Here is a 16,995-nt window from a genome sequence, read left to right as displayed (position 1 = left end):
AGGCCCAAATGACTCCAAGATACTGAAGGTCATTGACTTTCACTGCTCCTCCAACACAGCAAATGCTCTAGTAAAACGATGCACAACACTACAGTAAAATTTTTAGTGGCCCAGAGATGCAGTTGACCTAAAGTATTCAGATACAAAAGGTGTGAACTGATAATTCACATAATAAATACCTACAGGAAAGAAAGGTATGAAAAGGTGTTCAGTCCCAGTAATAAATAAAATTTTAAATGAGATTTTTTTTTTTAGGCCATCAGATTGGCAACAAATAAATTGCATCCAGGCTGCTAAGGGGGTAAGCAAATAAGCCAATCTTGTATGCAGCAGGTAATGCAAAATTTTAAATCTGCATAGCCATTGACTTAGTGATAGCAATCCTAGGAATTAAGCCATCAGAAATTTTTCTATGGGCATTTATTTAACAATGTCCATTTGCTCTTAATAGCAAAAATCAGGAAATTACTTGCATCAAAATTGGATTGGTTCAACAAATTTTGTACATCCAAATAATAGAGTGCTATATATAGCTCTTTTTAAAGCAATGAACTATATCTAAATGTACTGATGTGGGAAGATCTCTATGTGAAAAAACAAGTTTTGGAAGAGAATCCATAGTATGATCCAATTTCTTTAAAAGGTGCACAAGTGAGTACATGTGCATGGGCACACACAGATGCACACAGTGCTCTGAAAGGTCCCTTCCTGCTTCCACCCTCACAACTTGCCAGGTTCACCTCACATGCCTTTTTCTAGCATATACGGAGTCCCCAGCATCTCTACCACGTCCAGCATTCTCTTAAGAACACATGTTCTCTCAGCCCTGCCCCCGCCCCCTCAATGCCTGGCTCCTTCCTAACCTTAATCCTCTGTTAATGCAGGAATCTGGGAGATTAGATACCAAAGTGTGAACATGGTTATCTGTGAGGCTGAGATGACAGAGTATTTTTTTTTTTAGTTTTTTTATTTATTTTGAGAGAGAAAGAGAAAGTATGAGGGGGGGAGGGGAAGATAGGGAGAGAGAAAGAGAGAATCCCAGGCAGGCTTCTCTCTGTCTGCACAGAACCCAATGTGGGGCTCCAACTCACAAACTATGAGTTCATGACCTGAGCCTAAGTTGGATGCTTAACCAACTGAGCCACCCAGGCAGCCCAGGATGACAGAGTATTTTTCCCTTTCTGTATCATACTTTCCAGTACTATTTGAATTTCCAATAATGATAATTTTTTATGATTCATAATCAAGAAGAAGCCACTGTAAATATAAAGAATGAAACTGAAAAATCAAATGATCAGATTTTACCTCTTCCTTACTACTATTGCTACATTCAGTCTCCCAATTCCTCCAGTTCCAGTCAGATATCACCTATCTGTGGACTAAAAATCTCCAAATAAAGCTTCCCAGGAAAATCTAGGATAGAGGGAGTGAGACAGAGAGGAAAAGGAAGAGATGATTTACCAATGATATTTAAAAAGATGGTGCTACTTGCACATTTCAAGTTAGGAGACTAGGGTATTTTCAGTCCTATGGCATGAAAGCTGAAGCTTTGGTTCATTGTTCAACTGCTCAGAGAACCTAAACAGAGAAATAACTTCAACAGCTGCCTCAATGTATTCTTTTAATTACATTATGTAATTATATTATCAAGGCCCTCCCACCCCAACCAAGCCAAAAATTTTGTTTCAAAGACTACCCTTTTTTTAATTGTAAAATGAAACAAAGCCCCATCACTTAGTTAATATCATACAGATTGAAGAAGTATGATATATTTGAAAAACCCTAAGTATCAGAGCATCTGGATATAATCTGATTTCTATGGTAAAATCGGATGCTCATGTTAGTGTCTCCCACTTCAAATATAGGAGGTTCATCTTTAATTTCTTCCTCTCCAGCATGTGTTGATCTCCCCACCCTCCATCCAGTGAGTCTCCAGGCTCTGTTGATTCTTGTCCCTAGGTGCCTCGCAAACCCATTCACTGGCACTGCTCCACCTTAGGTCAACATTCTCCCTCACCTGAACCACAGCCTCCTTCCTATCTTGTCTTCTTAGTCTGAGCAGTCTATTCACACTATAGCTGGGCTAATGTTTTTCAGTCCAAAATGTGACCTCGTCTTTTCTCTGCTTTAATCCCTTTGGTGCTTTCCCAGTGCTCACAAGACAAAGTCCAAACTCTGAGTCAAAGTGAGGCTTAAGGCAGCTTTCCTACTAGGACCACCTTGATTAAAGCAGTGATTCTCAATCCTAAGGTTTACCCAAAAAATTTAATTCTGATGCATTTTGAAAATTCATCCCAGAAGATTGTGCCCTACTTGTCCAGATGCCTATACTTAGAGAAGCACTGATGAGACATAAGGAATAAGGAAAGTCAGAGGTACAGGTGTGGGTGCTAGCTGGAATTTTACATTAACCAAAGGTGGCTTTCTAGTCCAGTTAAATCACTGTTCTCGGGATCTGCACCAAAAAAGACTCATTTCATCTCATCCTCTGGCCCAGGAGGAAGGTTCTAGTCACATGCTCCACTGAGGGGCTCTTTTAAAAAGCAGTGCAGGGGCACCTGGGTGGCTCAGTCATTTGAGCATCTGACTTTGTCTCAAGTCATGTTTGCAAGGCTGGTGAATTCGAGCCCTGCTTTTGGCTCTGTGCTGACAGCTCAGAGCCTGGAACCTGTGTCTTCCTCTCTCTCTGCCACTTTCCTGCTTGTGCTCTCTCTCTCTCTCTCTCTCTCAAAAATAAATAAACATTAAAAATTTTTTAAAACAATGCAAATATTGAATCTTTCCTGTTGGAGGTTTATAAAAAGTGAATATTAAGCAGCAGTGTGGCAATTTTTATTTGGAAATTAATCCGTTTTCAAAATCCAAGAGCAAGATTCCACAAAGGCAGGACCAAATCATATAAATACTGAGTCTCCATCACTTCCCCAGCCCTTGTTCAAACACATAACACATGGTGGGTCAGGGGCAGGAGCAGGAAGTACACTGCATAGATTGCCTTTATCCCAGAGTTTCTCATTGAGCTTATTATCTCTCTGCCTTCATGTAGGACTGAAAAATGATTTCAGACAACATGCATCTATTGAATGTTTGAAAAAGACGAGGAGAGAGTGTCTCTTAGGTAACTATGCATTCTAATTTCTAGGTCTTATTACAAGGGCACTTTGTATCTATACTAATTATCTCCTTTTGTCATTATTATTCTTCAAACTAGATGGACGTAGGCTTGAATACCATCCTGTAGAGCTACTAGTTTTATGATTCTGGTCAATTTACTTACCCTCCCCTTGTCTGTTCTCTGGTTATTCTTTTTATTTAAAATAAGTAGGTAGGACCTGGGAAAAAACAAGTCAGTTGCCCAGTGAAAGTTATTGCCTTTCATTTCCCCTCTCCCCACTTCCCAACATGTACCATAGCATCAGCTCCGGGGAGTATTTGTGCAGTTGATAATCTCCTTTTGGTCTAGAATTAGCATGCATTTTCTTACAGTTACACACTCTGGGATAATGTCAGTTTGAAGGAAACGTTTGGTCCCTGCATGGTCCAGTGGAGTATCGTCTAAGAGAGCTACTTGTTAGCTGTCAAGGGGCCTTTCAAAGTGGCATTTATTCCGTGGGAATTCACGGTGGTCCAAGACCTCATCTTCAGCCTTGCAGTCATGGAACCTGATTTGTCCTATACTGCTGGAGGGTCTCTCCTTCCCAGGAACTCTGTGTTAACTGTAGTCACAGAGATTGATACATACAAACCGGAATGCTGATTCTTTAGCTTACAGTGAAAACTATACCAGTGGTGGTGATGGTGGTGGTGATGCTAGTGGAGAAGGGCGGACAATTGACTCGAGGTACAAAACAAGGGAAATTGGCTCCACAATGTCAGTTTTTAGCAGGCCCTGACAGCGTCCTCCCTCCTCTCACAACTAGAGCTTGCTGAGGTGGCCACCTCCCGCTTCTCGTGTTCTAGATTCCATTTTCTATGTTCTAGTCCATGCCTTTCTGTTCATGCATCTTTCTCCAACTAAAGCACAATAACATTCCAGTCCTGTCATTGAGTTCTCTGGGGGTGAAATCCTGGGTGCCCTCTACTCTCAAGTCACGCAGTTAGACTCCGTGGTCTACTCCTCACTACATCAGAATGCTTTTTCCTCTGGCCAATGTTTCCTTCTTTATGAGGGAAGATCAAACATTACAGTGGCCTGGACTTTCTTTTTTATTTATTATTTATTATTTTTTTTAATATGAAATTTATTGTCAAATTGGTTTCCATACAACACCCAGTGCTCCTCCCAACAGGTGCCCTCCTCAGTGCCCATCATCCATCCTTCCCTCCCTCCCACTCCCCATCAACCCTCAGTTTATTCTCAGGTTTCACTCCCCCTTCACTCACCCCCTCCCCTCCTCACCCTCCAGGAAGATAGAGTGGCTTCTCTACTTGGTAACTTTGGGGGACAAATGGGTATACAAGGGCAGCTCCTTTTTTTCTCTTTGGCAGTAGACCTGCTCACAGAGAGTGGGATTTCTCCTGTGTGCCAAAGGTCATGCTTCCCATGTGAGAGGTCCAGCACTGCCTGAGTGGGAAAGTCTACCTCCTTATGGGGTTCAGTATTAGGGAGCCCCTCCCAAAGATAAAAGCCTTGTTACCTGATGTAGGTTTCTTCGTGAAAAAGGTGACCCCCATCTATGTTTCTTATTTCTCAGTTGTTTCAGAAGTTGAGCAGGGGCTAAATAATGCTATTTATTAGGCCCTATCAAGCATCCTGTGGCTGTTAGATGTTCACCACAGCTGCTGCCACTTCTTGCAGCACTATGCTGATCAACTCTCCTCATTCATGTGGGAGGTTGGGCTTCAGGTGCTAAGACTGGGACAGTCCCAGGCAAACCAGCATGATTGGTTACCTTACGGGGCCCACAGGAAGAATGTATTTCCCACTCTCTCTTGCAGTGGGTTGAAACCATGGAATGTGGGTGTTAGTGAGGCCCTGTTGTATTTTCCATTACCCTCTATGCCCTCTTTCTTTTTTATCTGAATGCCTGAAGGTAAAAGACACCAAGGTGGTGGGGCCATTCAATGGAAGAAGCCTAGGCCCTTGAATCAACACTTGGAGGAAAGCCTCACAATCCATATCAGATGTGATGAGAGTGATAAATAAAGTCTTAATTGTGTTAAGTGGCTGAGATTTGGGGATTATTTGTTTCAGCAGTGAGCCTGTTCTGTAAAGAGCTCTCTATCTTCTGTTGGGGAGCTGAATGTTGATTTCAGAGGAAAGCCTGATTTGCTTGTGGCTGAGTCCTACAACACTGTATTATCCTTTTACGGGTGGCATTTTGGAAGAAGTTCAAAGGTCAGGTGATCTGTATATCTGTGGTGTGCGTTCAGATCCAGTCCTTAAGTAGCTACAAAACCTTGGACCAATCACTTGGCTTTCTGAGCCTTATTCTTCCCATAATTTAAATTAAGGGGATAGATTTTATCAGTGGTTTATAAATATTTTTGGGTCACAATCCCTTGAAAATCTGTTGAAGGCTGTGTTCCCTTTCTCCAGAAAAATACACATACATCAGATCTTTGTAAACTGTCAGGAGGTTCCTATATTCACCTGAGAGTTGTCTTTTTTTTTTTTCAATATAAAAAATATGGAACGCTTCACGAATTTGCGTGTCATCCTTGTGCAGGGGCCATGCTAATCTTCTCTGTATCGTTCCAATTTTAGTATATGTGCTGCCGAAGCGAGCACGAGAGTTGTCTTTTTAATCTCCCTCTTAGGGGTGCCTGGGTGGCTCAGTCGGTTGAGCATTCGACTTCAGCTCAGGTCGTGATCCCACAGTTCATGAGTTCAGGCCCTGCATCGGGCTCTGTGCTGACAGCTCAGAGCCTGGAGCCTGCTTTTGCTTTTGTGTCTCCCTCTCTCTCTGCCCCTAACCCACTCGCATTCTGTCTCTGTCTCTCTCAAAAATAAATAAACATTAAAAAAAAAATTTAACTTCCCACTGCATGTCCCCGCCCTGAGCTAGAATCTGTTGCTTTCAACACTTAATAAATGAAAAAATTTATGAAGGTCCTACTGTGTGCCAGTCACCATCCTGAGTTTTGGTGTTAAAATGGGGAACAGAATGGATGTGGTCTATCCTTCATGAAATTCACATTCTAATCTTATTATCAAGTCTTATTTTTGCATTCCTGGGAAGGCTCTGAATAGTATCTGACCACAGCACATTTTTATGACAGAGAAGGCTCTGAGCCTTGGAATCAGGCAGATCTGGGAGGAATCTCAGCTCTGCCACTTACCGGCTGTGTGACCGTAGACAAGCCAACTAACTGCTCTGAGTCACAGTTGTCTTTTTTTTTTAAATTAAATTAAATTTAATTTAGTCCTCATATGAGTGAAGTCATGATATTTGTCTTTCTCTGACTAATTTCGCTCAGCATGATACCTTCTAGCTGCATCCACGTAGTTGCAAATGGCAAGATTTCATTCTTTTTGATCGCTGAGTAATACTCCAATGTATATATATACACCACATCTTCTTTATCCATTCATCCATCGATGGACATTTGGGCTCTTTCCATACTTTGGCTATTGTTGATAGTGCTGCTATACACATTGGGGTGCATGTGCCCCTTCACAACAGCACACCTGTTTCGCTTGGATAAATACCTAGTAGTCCAATTGCTAGGTCATAGGGTAGTTCTATTTTTAGTTTTTTGAGGAACCTCCATACTGTTTTCCAGAGTGGCTGCACCAGCTTGCATTCCCACCAACAATGCAAAAGAGATCCTCTCTCTTCACATCCTTGCCAACATCTGTTGTTGCCTGAGTTATTAATGTAAGCCATTCTGACAGGTGTGAGGTTGTATCTCCCTGTGTTTTGATTTGTATTTCCCTGATGATGAGTGATATTGAGCATTTTTCCATGTGTCGGTTGGCGATCTGGATGTCTTCTTTGGAGAAGTGTCTGTTCATGTCTTTTGCCCATTTCTTCACCGGATTATTTGGTTTTTGGGTGTTGAGTTTGATAAGTTCTCTATAGATTTTGGATACTAAACCTGTATCTGATATGTCGTTTGCAAATATCTTCTCCCATTCCATCAGTTGCCTTTTAGTTTTGCTGATTGTTTCCTTCCCTGTGCAGAAGCTTTTATTTTGATGAGGTCCCAGTAGTTCATTTTTGTTTTGGTTTCCCTTGCCTCCGGAGATGTGTTGAGTAAGAAGTTGCTGCGACCTATATCAGAGAAATTTTGCCTGCTTTCTCCTTGAGGATTTTGATGGCTTCCTGTCTTGCATTTAGGTCTTTCATCCATTTTGAGTTTATTTTTGTGTATGGTGTAAGAAAGTGGTCCAGGTTCATTCTTCTGCATGTTGCTGTCCAGTTTTCTCAGCACCACTTGCTGAAGAGACTGTCTTTATTCCATCAGATATTCTTTCCTGCTTTGTCAAAGATTACTTGGCCATACATTTGTGGGTCCATTTCTGTATTCTCTATTCTGTTCCATTGATTTGAGTGCCTGTTTTTGTGCCAGTACCATACTGTCTTGATGATTACAGCTTTGTAATACAACTTGAAGTCCAGGATTGTGATGCCTCCTGCTTTGGTTTTCTTTTTCAAGATTGCTTTGGCTACACGGGGTCTTTTCTGGTTCCATACAAATTTTAAGGTTGTTTGTTCTAGCTCTGTGAAGAATGCTGGTGTTATTTTGATAGGGATTGCATTGAATATGTAGATTTCTTTGGCTAGTATTGACATTTTAACAATATTTGTTCTTCTTATCCAGGAGCATGGACTATTTTTTCATTTTTTGTGTCTTCAATTTCTTTCATAAGCTGTCTATAGTTTTTAGTGTATAGATTTTTTGCCTTTTTGGTTAGATTTATTCCTAGGTATTTTATGGGTTTTGGTGCAATTGAAAATAGGATCGATTCCTTGATTTCTTTCTGTTGCTTCATTATCGGTGTATAGGAATGCAACCGATTTTTGTGCATTGATTTTATATCCTCCACAGTTGTCTTAAATGTTAAATTGCTATATAAAGTACCTGATGTGTTATGGTGAGGATGAAATAAAATAGTGCATGTAAGGTATTAATAGAGAACTTGATAGTGAGCACTTAATATATGTAAGTAGGCACTTAATGATGTGATAAATGTAAAATGTAATAACCTATGTGCTACCTTTCTCCCCTAAACATAAGCTTCTGGCAGGGAGGGACCATGTCTTTTCTTCTTGAGGTCATAGTAGAAGCTTAATAAAGGGCACCTGGATGGCTCAGTTGGTTAAACATCCGACTTTTGATCTCAGCTCAGGTCATGATCTTATGGTTTGTGGGATTGTGCCCCACGTCAGGCTCTGCGCTGACAGCGTGGAGCCTGCTTGGGATTCTCCCTCTCTCACTCTCTCTCTTTCTCTCTGTCTGTCTCTCTGCCCCTCCCCTGCATGCACACATGCTTTCTCCCTCTCAAAAAAATAAACTTTGAAAAATGTTTAAAAAAAAACAAAGCTCAATAAATGTGTGTCAATTCAACTGACTAGTTATATGATACTCACATAAGCCCTTATCTTAATTAGTCTTTTGTCAGTAGCAACAATCATGGCTACTTTGTTTCAAAACTGTGGAATTATGTAGATAATATAAAGTATGTCTTGTAATAGCTTTATACTTAATTTTCTATATTTTGAATCCACCTTCTCATAAAATAACAGTGATTCCTATCTGTGATTTTGATTAAATCTTCACAAACATGCAAATAATTTTATTGTTGAAAACTAAAGAAATTTAAACTCTGATTGCTTTAATACTTCTGTGTGAACACATAAAAGAAATCTCACTGATTATAAACCTGAATGGAAGGAGACATTGATACCGAAACTTAAGAGAAGGTTAAAATATTTTCCTTTTTATTTTTGGGTAAAGATGTGTCAATGATCCTGGAATTCTCATTGTTTCAAATAAAGTGAGGTCATCGTGAAAAGATTTGGTTTGGGAGAGCTGAGTCATACTTTTTTATCCTATCCTATCAAACTGCTCCCCGATCTTTACCCCGTCAGAAAAATTGGCGATTGCACCTCTCAAACTGATGGAAAGCGAACATAAGCAACACTTTCTGTCTCAAAGCTGCCCCTTTTCTGTATCCTATTTCCTTGATGTTGACCTAGAATCTTTACTTACAGATTTTAACTGGAAAAGACGTTAATAGATTTAGACTGCTATTGGCAGATTGCCCAGTAAAATTAAGTTGATAATGTTAACAAGAATGTTAGTGCAATTTTTGCTAATGATGACTCACACTCATGATACTGTAGGAGTTCATAACCTGGGCTTTCGTAAAAAAAATCCAATGACACTTATTCAAGATGGTGAGGCAGACTTTATTTGGTACCACTAGGTGTAGGGACCACTTTGATAGAATTTTGCAGTTGGGGAGAGAGATTGGATTCAACTTTGAATACCCCATGGGCAAGTGGGAATTTATAGCCAAGGAATTGAGTGGGAATCAGTGCTTGGAAAATTCCTTAGAGGAAACATCAGGGGTCGGGGCATTTTGGCTAAACCAACCTAACAGAATCCTTACTGAAGACAGACCAGGGTGATGGGACATGGCCTGAAGGATGGAGAGGGATGATCAGATATTCTGGTAGGAGGTTCTGGTTAAACTGACTCAGCAGGGTTCTTGCTAAGACAGGATTTTACAAGGAAGTGAACAGATAGGGTCTAGGAGAAGGTTCAGGAGCCTGACTCATGTATGGTCAAGCAAAGAATCTTTGTCAGTTCCCTAATCTCTATGGGTTCTTGTGGGTCCCTGAATGAAGCATTCAAAACACAAGCTCTCATGGTCCATCCCCACATGAAATTTTCAGCCACCTGGGGAGAGACAATAAACAAGTAATTATAGAGTATAGTAAGTAGTAAAATGGCACAAACAGGAATCTGTGAAGGAAAATAAGGAGGAACCACTTTGGTAAAGCCTACAGGGGAGACATTTTGAGGAGGCTTTGAGTAGAGGAAAGAAAAGGTGCTGGTTAAGGGAACAAGCAGAGAGTGAGCTCCCAGGCAGAGGAGAGCAGTGCAAAGCACTGAGGCAGGATGAGCCTGGTGTGGTTTCTGAAGTTGGGGAAAGCCTGTGTGGCTGGAGTGCAGGGGGGACGATGCCGAACGCTGAAGTGGAGAGCGAGCCAGACCCGTGTTTTATTCGACATACAGTGGTAAACCAGTGACGACTTTGTCAACCAGGTTGAGGTTAGACCTGGTTTGCCTCTTATTTGTTTACTTGTTTGTTTTCCCATACAAATAGATGTTTCTAAAATGTCAATCACAAAAGCACCAGGATCAGATGGTTTAACAGGCAGATTCTATCATTCTTTTATTATTATTATTATTATTATTATTATTCATTATTATTACCCTTGGTTTTTTCTTAAGTTCTTATTCAAATTCCAGTTAACATACATGTAATATTAGTTTCAGGTGTACAGTATAGTGATTCAACACTTCCATACATCACCTGATGCTCATCATAAGTGCACCCCTTATTCTCCATCACCTATTTCACCCATCCCCATCCCCTCCCTGCTGGTAACCATCAGTCTGTTCTCTACAGTTAAGACCATCAGTTTGTTCTCTACAGTTAAGAGTCTGTTTGTTTGTCTCTCTCTCTCTCTCTCTCTCTTTTTCCCCCTTTGCTTGTTTGTTTTGTTTCTTAAATTGCACATATGAGTGAAATCATACAGTATCTGTCTTTCTCTGACGGACTTATTTCATAGCTTCTTAAAGTGATTGCTTTGCATTATACGAAGAGAACCAGTTGTATTGGGGCCAGTACAAGAGCCAGGGAGACCAGTTAGGAGGCACTGCAGCAGTGAGTGAGAGGTGATGGGGCTTCTGTAGGCTGATGGCAGTGGGGCCCTGAAAATGCACAAATAAATATACCTCATAGTTAAATAAATGCTTTTTAAAAATAACAAGGATTGAGTGTCTTAATGTTGATGTTGCTCCCAAGAAATGCACTAACATTATGGAACAAATAATGTCCACTTTCCACATAAATGCATAGGATTGACTTGTAATTTTTATGTAACTTTTATTTTTATTGACTTCTCTTGCCTGGGTAGAAGGGAACACCTACACCAGCCATAACCATAGGAGCTGAGAGACAGTGACTGATTCTTCTGCCAAGCAAACTCCTGTTCTCTGTGATTAGCAAAGCCTGAGTCATGCAGGCAACAGTCCATTTATATACAGTTGTCTTAAAATAGGCTGGATGGTAGAAGGAGAGAAGGAGGAAATCATACTCCCAAGTTGCCCTTACTAATATCCTTTTTGGGGCATTGGGTGCGTGATCCATTATCAAAGATGTATCAGCTCATCCTGAGAGGATGTAGAGAATGAAGATTCTGTGTGCATCTGTGTGTGTCTCGCTACTTTAATAACCCATACGTCACCATAGTTAACTATAAACAAAACAAGTTCACAGAAATTCCATTAGTGAAAAGGTTTCAAGAGAAATGGCTTCACTTGGTGACATAAATACCACACCCCACCACCACCACCATAGTAAACTTCATGCGCATCTAAATTGCTTGGCAGCAAATAAACATGTTTGAAATAAATAATTTGGTCAAGTCCCTCTAGAGAAGCTACAGTCTGTAACGTAGACTCTGGGTCTGTAACTTGTTCTCTGGGTAATGACTTTATCACAGAAAATAGTGTTCTTTGTTTTGAGCCTCATTAGGGAAAGGAGACTCAGCACTCTGCTTCACCTTGGCCTTTAACCCCATTTCCTCTCTTGAGGCTGCAAGCTGTGGCTTGGGTGATTGACATGTTGCAGGCAGGAAGGAGGGGGACTCCTACCTGAGGCTACAACAAAAAACTGGGGTCAGCTGAGCTCCCGCTTTCCCACAGTGCAAAGCAGTCAGTTAATTTGTTTGCTTACTTACTTACAAACGACATTTTATGAATGGGGATGAAAGGAAAATGCTTACTATAAGATAATTTATTTTACAAGATTTTAAACATATTAATCAAGCATTAATCCGGGACGTAGAAGATGCTTTCCACCACCCATATGATTCAGAAATTGGCGGTAATCATTGAGGAAATGCTGGCAAAAATTTCAAACAATTCAGAAGCATAGAAAAAACTAACATTCCCTTTCTCCCTTCCCACACCTCCTCCTCCACTCAAACCAACCACTGTTACATGTGGTCCAAATCCTTTCCCATTGCTTCTAAGAACACGCAGATTTATGTGTAATAGGTAACATAGAACTGACACATAGCATGTAGCATAGATTTAAAAAAAATTATTTTTAACGTTTATTTATTTTTGAGACAGAGAGAGACAAAGCATGAACGGGGGGAGGGCCAGAAAGAGAGGGAGAGAGACACAGAATCCGAAGCAGGCTCCAGGCTCTGAGCTGTCAGCACAGAGCCTGACAGGGGGCTCTAAATCACGGACCGTGAGATCATGACCTGAGCCAAAGTCAGACACCTAACCGACCGAGCCACCCAGGCACCCCTAGGATAGATTTTTAAAAATAGGGACTCTACTACATATATTGTTCTGCAAACTACTTTTTTACTCTCAAGAAACTGTACTTTAAGAGCCACTTCATACCTTTTAATGAATGGATCACTATCTTGCCAGCATCCCATTAGTAAACATTTAGAAATTTACTTTCAAATAAGAAGTTTTCTATGTAATGGTAGGATTCTTTCTATGTAAGGGGAGAATGTATGTACCTATGCTGTTGTACAATTTTTCTCTAAATGCTGAAACCAACTGTGGATATGAACTGAGAACCATTTGAATTTACGGAAAACAGGCCCTGAGACATTTAGGAACTCGTCCAAGTTTGAGGGGCACTGAGCTGTCCGCCTCCTTCTCAGCCTGGGGTCTTTCTTTTTGAGCCAGTGAAGCAACTGTCCCCTGGGGATTAGAAGGGCACCGAGAGGGGGAAGAAGCTTTCAGTGGAGAAAATAATACAAGGAAAGGAGGCAGGAAAGTGACACAACGGGCAAGGGAAGAAGGAAGGACAAAGGGAGTTGGTGACCTTGCCAGGGGCCCCGAAGAGAAGAGGGAGACCACAGGAGATCCTTGGAACCATTTTTTCAAAGGATATTTTGTTGCCAAAATAAAATTTAAGGAAGAAACCAGAAAGCATTCACATAGGAAGGACATTGTGAAATTTGAATTAAGTCCTGGCAGATGACTCAAAGAACATTGCTGTGACTCAGATTGGAATAAAAGAGCATGATGCAAGCTTTGGGGGGGTGGGGGATGATTTTTTGTGTGGTTATTTTGGGGCTTAAGCATGATGAAGGTTAATAAAAAATGAGGTATGTTGCCTCCTGGCAACATTGCAAAGGAGGTACCAACCCTGGCTGGGTCCCCACTTTCTCATCCTCAGCTTTCTCACACTTTGGATGGCATCCTCCACCATCTAATGCCCAATTTCTGTAGTGGGGGGGGGGGGACATGCTTAAGGACTGCAATTTGAGAATGAGATACAGCAAGACAAATAACAGAGTTTCCAAAAGATGTTTTTATTCACATTCTACGAGTATTAAAAGAAAGTTAATTATTCACCTCAAACAATATTTCTCTTACTTTATACGAAGTGTTCTGGGAGATTGGAGAAAGTGAAATCCTCCCCAAGTCACATACTTCATCCTTTGTACTGCTGGCCATGGCCTTCATGTTCTCTGCTTCCTTGTCATCAAAACTTGCTTTGAAAACAGGTCAGGATGAGCTCGGAAAAGGCACTTCTGGATCAGAGACACAACTGTTACAGTGAGTGGGCTATCTGCATTATGTCAGGGGACGAAACCTAGGCCAAAGAATCCATCTATTTGGGGTGCAATATGAGTTGGAGGAGTGAGTACTCTGGAAGAGAAGTTGGTCTTCACAGGCTCTGATGTTTGTCTACCTCTCTGCCTGCTCCTGAGGCCAGGCCAAATAAGCATCCAGGGATGTAGCCAATGGTTTTAGGATGGGGAGAGATTACACCATCATTAGTCAAGTAAAATATTGGGTAGATTCTTGAGTATGCAAACATATACAAATGGAGAGTTCTTCATTGTGGGTGAAGTGTGCTATTTTAAATACATTGGGCCCTCTTCATGTGACCAAGGCGCATTGAGGACATAGGAGCTCTGGTGAGGGGCTCTTCAAGGCCTGAAAATAAGGACTGCCCCCAGGGAGTTTGTACGAGGATGTCAAAATGGAAGTTTCAGCCTAGTTGTTTGATGTTCCAGTGAATTTCATTCTGTGCTGCCTTTCCTAAGTGGAGGAGGTGGGTTAGTCAGAGACTGCAGGAAACAGAAACTACTCTAGATATTTTAATCAGAATGAGGTTTATTTCAAGGAATTTGGTGGTTAGGAAATTTTAGAAGGGCTGGAGGAGTGGATTGTAGGCTAGGCCTGCAGAAGTGACTTTCGGAACAGATCCACTGAATGGGCACCCAGGGGAGCTGTTGCTCTGGCCACCATCCAGAGGTGAGGTGTCAAGAAGCTGATACTAGAACATGAACCATGATGTCAAGTGCAAACCGCCGAAGCTGTGATCCAGAGATAAGGAAACCTCTACCATGACTGATGGAAATGCTTCTTCATGTTCGTGAAGATGATGGGTGGACACTGAAACACGGATGCAGAGGAGTGCTATCTCCACCTCTGTGGCCTTGCTCACACTGAGAGACCTCTTGCCCACCTCCCTGCTCTGTTCTGCCTTCTAAGTCTTGTTCAAGTGCCATCAATTAGCAGAACCTAATTTGTATCCAGAGCCCTAACTACAGGAGAATCTGAAAATGATTATTTTCAATTTTGCAATATAGGAAGCTCACAAGAAAAGAAATCGGAAATGATGCTAGGGACCAATTCACTGTGTCTGCTATAGAAGGGAGGACTAGGTGGGGGGGTCGTGTCAGGGGGATGATTCCCATTTCCTTCAGGTGCAGGAAGATGAGCTTTAGGGACACTACTCAAAAAGCTAGAAATGTGTTCTTTGTGGCTTGCAGTTTCCAAGGGATGAGGGGGCGTGAATTCTGATCCCTGCCTGGGGAACCTAAAAATGAGAGGTGCTCTGACTGTAGGAACAAAGGTGATTTTGGTGCTGCATTGTGACTGGCCTGTTCTCCCAGAATTTGAGACTGAAAGGAAGAAAGTGAAAGGATGCGTGAAGGTTTCTAATGAACATAATGGCCCCCAGTCAAGAGAAAGCTGGTGTGCAATTGACTCATGTCTGTGCAAATGGGTTGTCTGGATCAGAGGAGGAGCTTCAGCAGGAAGAGGATGGAGTTCAGCTGTGAATTCTTAGGGACTGAGCAAAGAGCCATAAGCACAGAGCAGGAGGAGAGTGTAGCAACCACATCAAGAAGGACTCCCAAGAACTGACAAACTTTAACCCGGGGAGAAGCAATCTCTTTTTACACTGTGCCAGGCCTGGGGAGTGTGCCGAAGGCTCAGGCCAGCTTCAGATAAGTACAAATGGTCGCTTCCTTAACTCTCTTCACTCCCCATATTTATGAGTCAGAAATTAGGTGTAAGAAGGAAGGAGCAGGAGCTGCATGGGGATGAAAGCAAGTTCTGTGGACTAAATTGTGTCCCTCAGCTTCATTTCAAATATTGAAGCCTAATTCCCACTGTAGCTGAATTTATGACAGAGCCTTTAAGAAAGTGCTTAGAGTTAAATGAAGTCATAAGGGTAGAGCCCTTATCCTACAGGATTAGTCCCCTTATAAGAAGAGACACCAGAGAGAACTCTCTATCCACCTGGAAAGGATACAACAAGAAGGCAATTATCTCCAACCCAGGAAGATAGTCCTCACCAGGAACTGAACTGGCCAGGACCTTGATCTTGGACTTCCTAGCCTTCACACTGTGACAAATAGATGTGTGTTGTTGAAACTACCCAGTCTACAGTATTTTGTTGTGATAGCCTGAACAGACTACACAGTGAGAAGCCATCCAAGCCCCTTTATCTATCTGATTGTGACCTGCAAGCTGGAGGAAGGGAAGACTCTCAACTTTAAAATGAGTTTGGAGTTTCAGTGATCACATAAAGCTGGATATTTTGCTTACTAAACTGAGACCATAACCTATTACATGTTCTCAGAGAGTGAGCAGAAACATCATGGGATTGTTCTAGATATTTTTCCAGAGACTAGAGAAGAACTAGTGCAAAGAGTGAATTAAAAGAGACAGTCGGGACACAAGAGAAACCTGCTTGATGAGGACATCCCAAGAATTATTCTTGTTTAACATCTTGATTACAAGTTCGCCTCAGAAATCAATTTATCATGTTTCATAGTCAAGATAACCCACATATCCTTAAGGAGATGGGATGACTACAGGCCTGTTAGAAATGACTATACCCAGGGGCGCCTGGGTGGCGCAGTCGGTTAAGCGTCCGACTTCAGCCAGGTCACGATCTCGCGGTCCGTGAGTTCGAGCCCCGCGTCAGGCTCTGGGCTGATGGCTCGGAGCCTGGAGCCTGTTTCCGATTCTGTGTCTCCCTCTCTCTCTGCCCCTCCCCCGTTCATGCTCTGTCTCTCTCTGTCCCAAAAATAAATAAAAAACGTTGAAAAAAAATTTAAAAAAATAAAATAAATGACTATACCTGGCTGACTAAAAGAAATGACTATACCTGGCTGAGTGTGCCAGTCAAAATTGAATCAGCTCACCATGGAAACAAAGAAAAGAGAGTGGGAGAGCAGGCTGAGGTTATTGATACCTCTCCAAGTCCAGCACAAGGGAGGGGTCTTGGCCCAACAACCTGAAATGTTTCCATTTCCATGGCAAACTGTCCCTCTGGTGGGTGAGAGGGCATCCATCTTTCTAAGTAGAGAGATGCTCCTTAAGATCGATTAATTACCATTGCTGTGATTCCATCATCACCTTTGGGTAAATTGGCTCACCATGTAACAAGTTGAGAGAGAAAGAGAATGAGAGAGGTGCTGAGGAGGGGGTTGGGGGAAGGAGGGAGAGAGATGGTGCAGTGGGGGAAAC

At 41.8% G+C, this 16,995-nt stretch overlaps 1 protein-coding gene and 1 non-coding gene across 5 annotated transcripts in view; one reads left to right on the top strand and one right to left on the bottom strand.

Annotated features, from left to right (window-relative positions):
- PTCD2 (pentatricopeptide repeat domain 2) overlaps window positions 1-16,995 on the top strand; it is a 115,420-nt gene that overhangs the window by 56,302 nt on the left and 42,123 nt on the right. Inside the window, exons 11-12 of one of the 4 annotated variants that reach the window (XR_009610976.3) lie at window positions 256-301; window positions 3,047-5,725. The exons of 2 other annotated variants lie outside the window; for them this stretch is intronic. The gene's annotated coding sequence lies outside the window, so the exon portion shown is untranslated. Of the gene's footprint in view, window positions 1-255; window positions 302-3,046; window positions 5,726-16,995 lie in introns of those variants that run through there. One more of the 4 variants, XR_009610977.3, reaches the window with a different exon arrangement.
- Window positions 5,625-5,731, bottom strand: LOC132682488 (U6 spliceosomal RNA). The gene has a single exon (XR_009611677.1). It is a non-coding gene; the product is annotated as a U6 spliceosomal RNA (small nuclear RNA).

Source organism: Panthera onca, chromosome A1, assembly GCF_046562875.1.
Source record: "Panthera onca isolate mPanOnc1 chromosome A1, mPanOnc1 haplotype 2, whole genome shotgun sequence".
NCBI classification, from domain to species: domain Eukaryota; kingdom Metazoa; phylum Chordata; class Mammalia; order Carnivora; family Felidae; genus Panthera; species Panthera onca.
This window is presented reverse-complemented; position numbering and strand designations above follow the sequence as displayed.